The 14,873-nt window shown below is 40.3% G+C and overlaps 1 pseudogene; it reads left to right on the top strand.

Annotated features, from left to right (window-relative positions):
• The first annotated feature begins 1,001 nt into the window (after positions 1-1,001).
• LOC110197551 (2-amino-3-ketobutyrate coenzyme A ligase, mitochondrial-like) lies at positions 1,002-14,494 on the top strand (annotated as a pseudogene).
• Positions 14,495-14,873: the final 379 nt, after the last annotated feature.

Raw genomic sequence — 14,873 nt, forward strand, 5'->3', positions numbered from 1 at the left:
AGTTTTCTCAGATGTGAAATGGGGATAATAATAGCATCTGCTTCATAGAGTTGTTGTAAGGATGAAATGAGAAATTTGTAAAAAGTTCAACATAATTCCTGGCACATAGCAGGCCCTAAATAAATACTTATTCCTTTTTTACCAATAGGATGTAAGTTGCCTATATATCATAAAACAGATGGAGAGGGGTTGCATGACTGTTGTAGGCTCCAATGCCTTGCCTTTTTTCTTTTTAAGTTTCAAACTCAATCTCTTTAAATCTACTGTTTTCTGTCACTTGCTTGGCTTATCATGGTCACTGTGTGGGAGGGTTTTCTAAAATTGTGTTTTCTAGAATTTTCTCAGGAAACAAACTCAGTGGCCTATAGGCCTACCCTCTCTTCCCATTTTTTTTTTATTTGGGGCAATATTTGTCCTTCTGTAGTCCTGCAATATCTCCCTATCTTTCAAAGACTACAAACTAGGTTGGCCACCTAAGTTGGCCCGATCTTCCTTTCCCAAAGGGTGGTGTTCATCTGGGCTTAGTAACTTGAATTCACCGAGGTTAGCATTCTTACCATATATTCTTATTTATCTTGGGTATCAATATTCTTTGTTGGCCAGTTATGTATCCTTTTCTATCTAAAAATAATTCTCCTAAGTAAAGAAAACAGAAGCAAAAATAAAAATTGAGCAATCATCCTTTCTCTACCTCCTTGGTTTTCCCTGGCATTAACGTTTGGATTAACTGCTATTTGGATTAACTAGCTAGAATAAGCAAGCTGCAGAATATGTGATAAAAATATACATACAAGCCTTTTTAAGAACAATAGTTTTGTTTAGTTTTTCTTTCCGTTTAAGCTAAGGAAAAGAAGCAATTTCTATCCTGTTTAATGTGCCTTAAGTTAAATAGAAAACAAGATCTTAGTCTAGGGGAAATGACACTGTGAGAATTGGTACATAGCATACTCCATAAGGAATAAGTTTATTAAAAATGAGGACATTTTGCTTAGGGTGCCTTAATGTGCCTAAAGTTAGAGAAGACGCTGTCCCGGGTTGCTCTAAACCTGCGTGAAGATAGGGATAGGAACTGGATCTATGATTTCATTGGTATAGAGAACTTGAAAGTGATGAGATATATAAAAGGTACTATAAAAGACAATCGAGACCATGTCTGAACGGAGAAGGAAGTGGGCTGATCATGGAGTTATAACAAGAGACAACAGATGGCCAGCCACCATACTATACTGCTAATCCTCTACAAAATTTAAATAATCAGCCCGCCTCCAGCATGTTGAGTGGATAACTAATAGAAAGACATGAATAAGATCCATGCTACAAGAGGAAGTACCTCTATTGATAAGATTGTGGCCCCATCAAGGTAGCAAAGTTGCCTTGGAAAAAAACCAAAAGTGAATAATGGACATCGTTGTCATAATCAGAGACCCACAATAGTATTTATGGAGTCCCTTTGTACATATGGCATTCTGTTAGATGGTGCACAAAGCAGGCTGGACAAGTTCCTTTCCTATACTCACATTCTGTGTTAGCCAAGGTGGTTGCAAGACAAGCTAGTAGGAAAGTTCTTTGCAGATCATATGTCTTACAAAGTATTTTCCTCACATCAATTGCCCAGTTAGGAAAGTAGTATAAATATTATTATTCACATTTTGCAAATGAGGAAATCTAGCCCTGAAGGACTAAGTGACTTCCCCAATGTTATATGACTAGTAAGAGTCAGAGGTGGGGCTTAGACGTACTAAACAAAGGGGTAATTTTAGGAGGAGGCTCTCCAATTCCATCTAGAATCAATCAATAAACACTAAGTGTCTACCATGTGGTAGGCACATAATTAGGTGGTAGGTATATAAAGAAGAAATGAAACAGTTCCTGCCTTCAAGTAGCTTATGTTCTATAGAGGGAGAAAAATGTGTATCACATGCATAGAAACAAAATTAATGCAAGGTTTTTACAAGGAGAAGGGACCAACAGGTATGAGGATCAGGAAAGGCCTAGTGTAGGAAGCAGCAAGGTGGGGTAGAACAAAGAGTACTGGACTTGGAGTCAGAAAAAGCTGAGTTCAAATCCTACCTCAGACCATGGTCCCATATAGTCCGAACTATGTGACTGTGCAAATCATTTAACTTATCTCAGCCTCAGTGTCCTCATCTGTGAAATGAGGTTAATAATATCACCTACCTCAAAAGGCTGTTGTGAGAACCAAATAAGATTATATACAAATATGTGTGTGTGTTTTGCAAACCTTAAAGTGCTTTATAAATGCTATTATTTAGATGATGATGATGATGATAATGATGATGATGATGGGGTGGCAGGAGATATTTGTGCTGGACTTTGAAACTAGGAACTCTAAAAGGCTGAGGTAAAGAGATATTTTTATCATTGATTTGAGTAAAGAAAGAGAGATTGAAAATAATATTGAGTTTTTGACTTGTTTAGAAGAGGGAGTTTATGGTAAATGGCTTCTTTTCTCATTGTAATATTAGTTTAGGTCTTCCAATGTGGGGGTCAGAGGAAGGAGTCAAAGACAAAGGGAAATTTATTAACAATAGAATAGGTCTTCTAGAGGGCATGATGGAAGGGGTGAGCAGAGCCACATTGGGATGTGAGAGAGTGAGGGCTGAGGTATATGATAATGAAAGGATAGAAAGTGGTAGCCAGTGGTAACCACTTAGGTAGCAAAGTATTCTAAATCACTCAGTCTGGAAGAGCTAGGAAGTGGTGTTTGCCAGCCAGAGGAAAGCAACAATAGAGCCCAGAAAATTGAAATGCTGGGAATCTCTGCTATACCTCCTGGCATCTGGCCTATGGCTGGCCTTCATTTTGTCTCCTAATGGTCTATACCTTGAAAAATTAGCTGAAAAGGCACAAGTTGACCCTATTCTTGTTAATACTTTTCTGGTGTATCTTCTATATAATTGATTCTTACTTAAGTCAGGCTTGGTGACCCATGAAATTTATCTGTAGGCCCAAATGGAAATCAAGAAAGTGTAATTTTTCTCCTCTCTCCCCCTGGTGGGAGTGGCTCAGGGTGAGGTAGTCCATACTAACTGGCCTGCATATCACTAAGTGAATTACCTCTAACTCCAGTTGTTGCACTCTGCACTGAAGAGGACCAGCCTAAACAGCCACCAGGAATATAGAGGTTTTCTCCCATTCCATGCCCATATTTGTACACTGAGATGACACCAGGGACTTTTGATTTGGGTGTAGGTGGGGCTGCAAATCCTGACCAAGACTAATATATAGGTCTTTCAGGAGTTCTTTACCTTTGATCACACTTAACCCTTGATACCCGGGTCATTCAACCATGGTTTGGTGATGCTTCACTTGATGCTTTATTACCTTTTGGAAAAGTAATATACATGTATACATGCACGTACATACATATATGCAAAAACAAAATATCCCAAGTATATTAATGCTGTTTTGTATGCCTTGTCTTCCTTTCTGCTCCTAAACTTGTTCTAAAGACTTTTACAGAGAGTCTATAGAATCCCAACATTTCCATTTAATTACAAAAGACAATAATTTCATCCACCTGCAGCAAATCTACTGAAAATTATTCACAAAAGAACTATAGTGAGATAGCAATTAATCTGAGGACTTTTTCTATCTGAATTCCTTCAAACATAGAGATGACAAGAAAATAATATTAATAACAATTACCACCATATATATAGTTCTTTACAATTTTCAAAATGCTTTACACAGTTCATCTCGTTTGAGCCCAATTGCTCTGTGAGCTCAACATCACAGGTATTATTGTCTCCATTCTACAGTTGAGAAACTTTAGAAAGATTGAGTGACTTACCTATGGCTACACAACTACTAAATTTCAAAGGGGGAAATATAGCCCAGTATAAGTCAAACCACCACCTTGATCACTATGTCCCCTCAGACCTAGTGGAGACAGCCCAGGACTCTGAATCCGAGAGCCTTGAGAATAGCAATGCTTCCAGCCCAGTGCCCACAGGCATCATCCTAAGATGATGGAAACTCCTGCAGGTGCTTCAGCCACAGTTAGTAAAGACCCAGAAAGGAAAATTCTTACCACCAAAGTCAATGGCACTATAGAATGGTTTGACATCAGAAACTGATAGGATTTTATCATTGGAAATGACATCAAAGAAAAGGCATTACTAACTGCTGTCGCACCCTAGGACCATGAGATCTTTCTACCTGACTTCCAGATGTGCTGTGTCCCCCATTAGAATGTGAGTTCTTTGAGAGCAAAGACTATTTCTATTTATATCCCCAGCACAGTGCTTTGCACATAGTACCTAATAAATGTGTCATTCATTCATTCATTCATTCGTTCATTCATTTATTCATTCATTCATTCATTTATTCATTCCTGACTCCAAGTCCTACAATCTAGGCCTATCTTCCTTTCTAGTATGGTATAAGACTTCCTTTCATAAAAAATACATTTCAGGGAAATTGGACTACTAACTGTTCTCCATACTTCATAGTCCATCTCCTGCCTTCATGCATTTATTGGTACAACAGCCCCTCTGCTTGAAATGCCCTCCCTCCTCATTTTCATCTCTCAGAAACTTTGTTTTGCTTCCAGTGTCAGCTCAGGTGCCACCGCCTCGGTGAAGCTTTTTCTCAGCCTCCTGGTTGTTATGGCTCTCTCTTTCCTCAAATTTTCTTTATCTTGAACTTATCTGTATAAAAGTATCTCCATCCTTACCATAGCATGTAAGTTTCTTAAGAACAGAGAGTGTTTCAGATGCTCAGCCATCTTGGATGTAATAAACGCTTAGGAATGTTGATTTGAATGGAATTCATTGCATTCTTTCCAGCTGATATTTCTTCAAGGTAAAGATGATTTCAATTTAATTAAACATGCATTGATTAAATCTTTACTTACATGTCCAGGATAGAGAATATCCCCAACAGCCATTCAAGGAATCTACTCTCAGGATACAAAACTACCATGCTCTCGAGAAGTTGTGTTAACGACTCTGTGAATCTGTAAAACAGTAGAGCTCCCAAGGTTCGCTGGTTCAGTACAGCTATATAGCTGTGGTCCGTGCCAACTAGCCACCTCACTAAACCCCTCAAAAGTCAGATATCCATGCTGAGCTGAGCGACTGTGTTAACCCTTGGGGAGCATAGCAACACGTAGCTGGTGCTTAGGAAAATGGTTCCGTTTCCTCATTTCAAGTCAAAGAATCCTTACACGTTGTTTTGATAGCTTACTCAGATGCTGTCTTTCCATGGAACTGCTCTGAAAATATTCAAATAAGATGAAAATTAGCAATGCAGTGTTAGCTTTGTGAAAAACTAAATAGTTCTCAATTACTCAGTAATGTTTCCCTCTAAAGATGCAGAGGGCCTTTCAGAAAGAAATTCAATTTCTTATCGTAAATTCCATCTTAACACCAGTGGCCAACGTGTGAGATTTATTTAGAGATGCAAGTCCTTTCCCAGAAAATTTCTCGCAATGGTTCTTTGGCAATCGTTTGATTCCTTCTATAGATCACCAACGGAAGAAAAAAAAATTTAGATGACCTAGGGACGCATTTACTAAGTAGACTGCTGCATTGTGGGTGGGAGCAAGCACTTCTCAGGTCTCAAAGAAAACTTGGTGCTGTCCCCAGCACATAAATAATAGTAACACATGCTTTCATTTGTCTGAAGGGGCTTTGTTTTTGTTTGTTTCGGTTGGGCTTTTTTTTTTTTTTTACTTTTATTCAGCAATACAGCAGGCATAAGTGCCCACAGCTTCCAGTCCTGTTTGGACTCCTCTGGTTTGGCATTTAAAGCCGTTCACAGTGTGACTCCAGCCTCTGTCTCTCTCCAAGCTGATTACACATTACTCTCCATCACGCATTCCATGTTCCAGCCAAACTGGCCTAGCTGTCATTCCCCATAGACAGCATTTCACTTCCAGTCCCTTTGCCTTTACAGGAGCTCTGTCTGCTGCCTCCTCCCCATTCCTTAGTTGTTAGTGAATTCCTTCCCCCCCCCCAAAAAAGAACCCTATGTACTAATTTTGTGCTCCATGGATCTTTACTTATCCATGAATATATGTCCACCCAAGTAGAATGTAAGTTCCTTGAGGTCAGGGCTAATGAGAGAATTTGTTTCATTTGACTGTGTAAGGGTTTCATTTTCTTTTTTTTTTTTCCCAATGGGAGTGGGAGAAAGGGAAGAAAAACAGATTTCTGTTTATTGAAAAAATATGAAGTTAAATGAAAATTGCCTCTTTCTGTTTTCTCCCCTGTCAAATGAAGGGATTTGTCTAAATGACTTCCATTGTCCTTTGAGCAGCTTAATCAAAAAATATTTATTAAATACTATGTGCCAGGAACTGTGCTATAAGTGCTAGAGATACAAGTACAGAAATGTGGCAGTGTCTGGCCTGGAGCAGCTTATTTTCTAATGGGGAAAACAACGTGCATCCTAAGAGAGTGGTGGCCAGGAATGGGAGTTTCTATCTAGGGAATTGCATGATGTAGTGAATGGCAGCAGAGGACAATTGGTTGGCTTTTTACTGTTCCTGAAGCAAGAAGTGAAGGGGTGGAGGTGGAATGGGAAAGGGTAGTATCACTTTGGAGTCAGGGCAAGAGAGCTGGATAAGAGCTGAATCATTATCTGATCTGGGTTGCCTAGATACAGTGGGCTCAGTTTATACTCACTCACCAATCAGTTTAGCTCAGTTCCAGTGAGGGTTGTCCTATACCAACCATCCCTAATATTCCAGATTTAGCCATGTCCCCCACAGGTACTTCCTTTCCCAAACCCCTTCAACTCCCCTTTTGTGTATTGTTTCCCCTCATTAGAATATAAGCTCCTGTAGGGCAGGAACTGTCATTCTTTTTGCTTGTATTTGTATCCCCAGACTTAGCACAGTGCCTGGCACATGGTAAGCACTTAATAAATGCTTGTTGACTGCTGGAGTGAAAAAACAAAAAACTCCCCAGGTATTATGGGCATGGTATATGAGGATTGTTCCAGAACTTCTGGTACAGATGGAGAAATGAAGGAAATCATACATTTCTATAATTCATCTACGACCCTCCAGGATTATCATTCAAATCCAGATTTCTCTTTGGAGCTCAGGACTCAGAGCTTCAATTGCCTATAGGATAGCTCTACTAGGATGTCCAACTAATATTTCAGCTTAATATATTCGAAACTTGATTTCTTGCCACATACTCATTCTTTAAGCCTTAGAGCTCCTAAAATTAGGAAAAAATCACCAAAAAAAAAATCAGCCTCTCTGCTAGCAGGGATTACAGTCATGTACCACAATACCCAGTGACAAGGTTCTAGTTAGAAATATTTTATGATGTCTGTCTATTGATCATGTCTCCTAGGTGATGCCCCCCTCAGTTGACTAGATCAAGAGACAGAGGTGCAGGGGTGGGGGCAGCAGTGAGGGCATATATGAGATATTTTGCTGAAAGATACCACTAATCTTGCAGAGCAAACTTACAAAGGTAGCCACATCTAGGTGTGTGCTGGTACCAGCTTGAACCAGCTCATAGAGCCAATTGTTAAATTTTTAATACGAGCATTTATGCCTTGGAAATTGTCAATTACTACAAATCAGAGCTCGGTTTTTTTGTTTGTTTGTTTGCTTTGGGTTTTTTTTTAAATTATTATTTGAACTTCAGAAAGTGATGGGGGAGAAATGTTGATAATGCAGATTAAACTTAAAAGTGTGTTGTGCATCCTACCCACCCATACCCAGGGAATTAAACATTTACTAGCATACCACATCATTCTTCTATCCCTCTCTACCACAGATTCTATGAAGGGCCTCTAATATAGTAGTAGCAGGCAGAAGCAAAAGTGGCCCAAGCAGTCTAATTCTAATTGTCTAAAGTACTTAACTACTCATGTGATGAAGCTTTTAGCAAAGGAAATGATCGAGAAAGATTGTAAAGTTGAACCAAATCCAGATCATTGATGACTGTCTCTGCTTTTCTATGTGATCCTGGGCCAGGTCATTTATCTTGCCTGGTAGGTCACTTTACCAAATCAGAAGACTCAACGTTCTGGGACTCAAAGCAGCTCATGCTTTGTTTCCTTTTTGCCTTTTTGTACTCACACTGCTCTCTATTGGAATGCCTTCTCCGTAGCTCTCTGCATGATATATTAGTAAAGTTGTAGTGAAATGTCACCACCTTGCAGAAACATTCCCTAATTTCCCCATTGACAGTGACAATCTCCTTCATCCTCAACTTTCTCTCTACATTCTGTTGTATTATAATTATAACGTGGATGTATCTTATTTCCTTAATTGATAAATTCCAGTCTTATTTTTTTATCTTCTTCAGTACCTAGCAGAGTGCTCTGCATATTGTAGATACATCATTAAAGTTTTATGAACTAATGAGCATTTGCTGAAATTTCAGGCTACTGATTAGGGTTAAAGCAGGGACTATCCCATTATTCAAGAATTCTCCTTATAATGGATTGACTTTCTTGGTGAGAGTTCTCATGTACTAAATGGGGGAGGAGAGAATCCACTCCCTTGATTTCTATTGATTCTATTTGGGTAATAGTAATTAGAAATAGGGCAGCTAGGTGGCACAGTGCATACAGTGCCAGGTCTAGAGTCAAGAAGACTCATCTTTCTGAGTTCAAATTTGGCCTCTGACATTTACTAGCTGTGTGACCCTGGGCAAGTCACTTAACCCTGTTTGCCTTAGTTTCCTCATCTTTAAAATGAGCTGTAGAAGGAAATGGCAAACCACTCCAGTATCTCTGCCAAGGAAACCCCAAATGGGGTGTTGAAGAGTTGGACACAGCTGAAAAATGACTGAACAACTAGTAATAGTCTAGCTACACAATGCCCATGAAATCTGATAAAGTCTGAAAATAATTGATCAGCTGGTAGTTCTGTCTATATGATACCGAACAACCTTGGCTACCCTCACCCCACCTACCTTACTCCCCATTCCACTGCACTGCTCAGTTGTTTTGGCATTGTGTAGACACAGCCACTGCCTCCATTCCTCCATAATGAACATATGGTTGGTAAGAGCAGAAAAAGAGGCTCCTGCCAGATCAACCTACAGGCAAAGCAGTGAGAGGTTTGCCAAGTAGGAAGGACTTAAAACACTTGGGGGAAAGATTACTCCATTGGTTATATCAACACTTCTTAAAACATATTTAGTGTATTGGCAGAATCCATATTTCCCAATGAAGGTGGGGGTTGGAGTCAGCAACCAGTTTTGGTTTTTGTTCCAGAGCACAAGCAAAATATTCCATTGGTAGGGAAAGATGGAGAAACTATTGATTGAGTCGAGATGAAGAGATTGTCCTTTATCCATGCTATCCCTGTAACAAATTCAGAGGGATTCATCCCCAGGCAAATTTAGTTGAACTCCATGGAAAGGGATAAGGAGTATAATCCAGTTATTTGTACTGTACATCCTATAAAAAGGAATGGCATATCCTCCAGAGAGTCCAGCCCCAGAGCCTTCTGGGGGCTGGGGGAGATTGGATGGGAATTAGGCAGTAGGGGAGGGTCACCACAATGAAAGGACTTTGGGGGGTGGCCCAAGGTTATGCTGTTATAGAGACTGGGTCAGCATATACCAGTAGATGAAGTGCAAAGATGCTGGTCACCTCAGGAAGAAGGCACCTATCATAGCTAATTTGGAGGACATCTAGTATAATGTTATCCTAGAGTCAGAAGCCTTGGCTTCAAGTCCCAATTAAATCATCTGTTAGTTATACGAATGTGAGTAAGTTACTTGATCTTGCTAAACTTCAGTTTCTTTACCTGTAAAATAGTGTTATTATTAACTTAGCTCTCAGAATTGTTGCTGGGTTGATAAGAGATAATGGATATTAAGCACTTTGCAAGTATAAAATGCTATCTTGATATTACAACTATGAGTTACAGCATTATAAATGACAATTTAGCAAAGCTAAGACAAATTAGACATTTCTCCATTGCAAATATATGGAAAAAAATTGTTTTTTCTTTCATGTAGTTATTAAATTTTTCTGTCTGTCTGAGTACAAAGGTAAGATTTAAATGTCTATATTCATTCATTCATTCATTCAAAAATTGAATGGACATTTATTCAGCACCAGGTGATACAAAGATAAACCTTCTCTGTTCTCCTAATCCTTCGCTCCTACTCTTGTCTCCCATCTTCTTCTTAACAGGGTTGACTCTATATGTGCCTTGTTCAACTCTACTTTATCAACTACTCTTACATCCCTTACCCTTAGACCTATTACAAATAATGCCTTGCCAAACACCAATTCTTAGTTACCTAAGTAGGCTAGTAAGTAGGTAACTAAGTAGTTACCCCTCCCATCTTCTTCATTCTTACTCAAGTACTCCTGAATGTTTCTGGGGAAAGTCATGCAATCTTGCAAATGGAGTTCCCAACAAATGTGTATCTAATTTCAACTGAGCCCTCACTTCTATGTGGCAATATTTCATTCTTCCCAAAGGTACCCTCTTGAAGTGTTCAAAGAGGCTCCTCCAGCCCTTGACTTTCCTCCTCAGATTTCTAATGCCACTTCCTCACCACCTTTACTTCCTACATTATTGAGAAAATGAGCCCATCTATTGTCTGTCCCCTCTTATACATTCTATACCTCAAAACCACTATATGTCTTCCTTGATTCTATCTTTACTTCCATCTTTGATGAAGAGTTGGGTCTCTCCTTGTTAAGGTTAACTCTTCCATTTGTGTTCTCAATCCCATTCTGTATGTCTTCTAGGAGCATTCCCTTCCAAACACTCCCTCCTTTTTTCATCTTTAGTCCACTTGCTCCTTGTACACTGCCTAGAAATACGCCTACGTTTGTATTACATTTAAAACCTTTCCCTTGGTTGTGACATTTCTTCCAGCTACCGTTCTCCACATCTCCAATTCCCAGCCAAAGTCATATAAAGAGCTGTCTACCCTTGTTGGGAAGTTTTTCTTTATATCATGTCTACATTCTTTATAAGTTCTACTGTTGTCATGCCCCTCAGGGCCAAACAGAATAAGTATAATCTCTCTTCCACATGATAGGCTTTCGGATTCATAGATAGCTATTATATTATTCTAAGTCTTCTCTTCTGTACACTAGTCATATTCCTTTTAATCAGGTGATACTCATAAACAATGTATTCAAGTTCCTTCATCATCCTGATTGCTCCCCTCTAGATATTCTCCAGCTTCTCAATGCCCTTCCTAAAAATATGGTGCCCACAACAGTATATCACACTCCAAACATAATCTGATCAAAGCAGAGAACTATCATTCCCTTATTGTATAGCTTCCATTAACTATTTTGGCTGCCATGTCATGCACACCATCAACTCGTATTGAGCTTTCAATCCACTAAAGCCCCCAGATCTTTCCTAGGTAGATTGCTATATAACATTGTCTTTCTCATCTTGTAATTGTAAAATGTGTTACTTGGACTCAAGTGTAAGAATTTACATTTATCTGAAATGATTTCATCTTATTAGATGAATAGGAATGATTTGAAACCTGTTAAAATCTTTTTGGATTCTGACTTGTAGTCTTCCTATTCATGTGTCATCTAAAGATATGCTAAGGAAGTCATCACCTGATGTCAGGAAACTATTTTCAACTATTCTTTGAATCTAACTGTTCAATCAGTTCCCAAATCCATTTAATGGTGCTATCATATGGTCCACATCAGGCCACCTTTCCCACTTTAATATTAACTCCCATGAATTTGGTGATTATTTCTATATAGATGACTTCCAAATCTATGTATCCGGTTATAATTTCTCTCCTGAATTTCAGTCTCGCACCAACCAAATACTGGACATATCTATCTTCATGTCCCATAGACATCTTGAATTCAATATGTGGAAAATGGAATTCATTATATTTTTCCCAAAACTCCAAACTTTCCAATTTCTATTGACAGTACTGTTGTTGCTCTTCAGTTCTTTCAGTCATGCCCAATTCTTTGTGATATCATTTGAGGTTTTCTTGGCAAAGATACTGGAGCGGTTTCCCATTTCTTTCTATACCTCATTTTACAGATGAGAACACCCAGGCAAACAGAGTTAAGTAACTTGCCCAGGGTCACACAGCTAGTGTCTGATGCTAGATTTGGACTCAGATCTTTCTGAATCCAGCACCAGTGCTGTATCCACCTCACCATCTGGCTTCCCTATTGAGAGTATCTGAAATCATATAGTTATACTATCTTTGATTCATGCTTAATTATTCCTCTTACATGCTTCTCATATTCAATCAGTTGCTGAAATTTGCTGATTTAATCTCCACATTTCTTGCATCCATCCTCATTTTTTTCCATTTTCTTAGGCTCTACAATAGTTCAGACTCTTATTATGTCCTGCATGGAATATTTTAATAACTTCTCAGTTGGTCTCCCACCTCTAGTTCCTTCTCTTTCCAATCCATTCCCCATACAGCTGCCAAATTCCTAAAACAGATATGAGCATGTTACCCACCAACTCAAAATATAGTCCCTGAACACTCAATCTCTCTCTCTCTCTCTCTCTCTCTCTCTCTCTCTCTCTCTCTCTCTCTCTCTCTCTCTCTCTGTCTCCCTCTGTCTCTTTCTCCCCCTTCTATCCTTTTATCTCACTCTGTCCCTCCCTATCTTTTTCTCTCTGTCCCTCCCCCTCTTCCTCTCTTTATCCCTCTTTCTTTCTCTATGTATCTGTCTCTGTCCATCTGTCTCTCTCTCCCTCCTCCTTCTCTTCTCTCTCCCTCTCTCTTTTTCTCTCTCTCTATCCCTCCCCCTTCCAATCCCTCTTTCTCTTTGTGTCTGTTTATGTCTACCTGTCTATTTGTATCTCTCTCTCTCTTTCACACACACGCACATAAACACACATTATAACCATGACTCCAGAGCTGAGAGGGATCTAATTTTGCAGATTAGGAAACTGAGGCTTAGGCTGAAGGGCCTCTGACATGCCTGAATGCACTGAGGAAGGTGTATATGATTGATAAGACACTAAAAGGCTTTTGCTTCCTGAGAGTTAGGATTCTCTGGGCATTATCCAATAACAATAACACAGTTATATGGAGCTTTCAAGTTTGCAAAGCATTTTACATCAGAGTCTCAACAATCCTATTATTATTCCCATTTTACAGATAGGTAACTGAGGCTGAGGGAGTTTAAGTGATTTTCCCAGGGTCTCATAGCTAGTAGGTGACTGAGGTCAAATTTGAACCCAGGTCTGTCTGATTCTTAGGGTGTTGTCCACTGCACTACACAGATATACTTAGAGTATATAGTTATAAACCCCATAACTCTGTATTTAGGGTCAGGAGATCTGAGGATGAATCCAGGCTGTCATATGTAGAACCTACAAGAGCTTAGGAAAGTCAGTTCTCCCAACTAGGCCTTAGTTTCCTCATCTGTAAAACAAAAGGGTTATTCTGAATAACCTCTGAGGACCCTCTCAAATCTAAATTATATGATTCTCTTACCTCTTTACCACAGGGATCCTTAATTTCTGTGCCAATAACTACCTATGTCTTTCCAGACACCCAGAAGTGATCCAAGGTGGCCTCAAGGCCTGGGAGCAGTTTGGAGCAGGCTTCAGCTCTGTCTGATTCATCTGTGGGCCACAGAGCATCCACAATGCCCTGTAGGAGAAGATTGCCCACTTCCACCAGAGGGAGGATGCCATCCTTTGTCCAAGCTGCTTTGATGCTAATGCTGGACTGTTTGAGGCCTTGACCTCAGAGGACGCAGTGCTGTCTGATGAACTCAACAACGCCTCCAGCATGGATGGCATCTACCTCTGTAAGGACAACAAGTACCGCTATGACTGCCTGGACATGGGAGGATCTAGAGGCCAAACTTAGGGATACCCAGAAACATCAGCTGAGGCTGATGGCCATGGATGGGGCCTTTTTGATGGACGGTGACATTGCCTCACTTCAGGAGATCTGCCAGCTGGCTCAGAAATACAAATCCATGGTCTTTATAGATGAAGGTCATGCTACTGGCTTCCTTGGACCAACTGGCTGGGGCACTGATGAGCTGCTGGGAGTAATGGACCAAGTCACCATCATCAACTCCACCCTGGGAAAGCCTTGGGAGGTTTCAGGGGGCTACACAACAGGGCCTTGGGATCCCATCTCTCTTCTAAGGCAATGGGCCTGGCCCTACCTCTTCCCCAACAGCCTTCCCTCGCCATAGTGAGGTGTGCGTCCAAAGCCTTGGACCTTTTCATGGAGAGCAACACCATCGCCCAATCCATGGTTGCCAAGACCCAAGAGTTTCATAGTAAGATGGAGGCTGATGGCTTCACCATCTCCAGTAGGGAGAAGACCACCTGTTCTATGAATCTGGGGGATGCCCAACTGCATTGGTCATGGCTGAAGACATGCTGAAGAGTGGGATCTATGTCATCAGCTTCAGCTACTCCATAGTGCCCAAAGGAAAAGCCAGGATCTGAGTTCAGACCTTGGCCATTCATAGCGAGAAAGACATTAACCACTGTGTGAAGGCATTTGTGGAAGTGGGAAAACAGCAAGGGACCATCCCGTGATGGACTGCTTAGGGCCTTCCTGGGAAGCCAAGATATGGTCTGGGATGATTCTGGGGAGTCAGAGAGCCCAGAGCCTCCTTCTGGAGGGTGGAGGAACCAGGGGCACCAGCCAGCCCAGAGTCAGGCTCATTCTGCTCTGCCCTCTGTTGTATCTCAAACCAAGTGCCTGGAAATTTAATATCTGGCCTTTTACGTTCTATTTCCTGTGTCTGTTGAAAAACATCCCCTGGGCTGAGCTCCTGGGGTCATGGCTAATAATTAGAACTGTTCAAAAATAGAAAGAAAGCAAAAAAAAAAGTCTCTGACCTCAAGGAATTCTATGGAGGGAAACTGTGTATATAGCTAAACAAATAAAAATAATAGAAGGTAACCTCAAGAG

This window comes from Phascolarctos cinereus, unplaced genomic scaffold, assembly GCF_003287225.1.
Source record: "Phascolarctos cinereus isolate Bilbo 61053 unplaced genomic scaffold, phaCin_HiC Scaffold_4;HRSCAF=312, whole genome shotgun sequence".
Lineage (NCBI taxonomy): Eukaryota > Metazoa > Chordata > Mammalia > Diprotodontia > Phascolarctidae > Phascolarctos > Phascolarctos cinereus.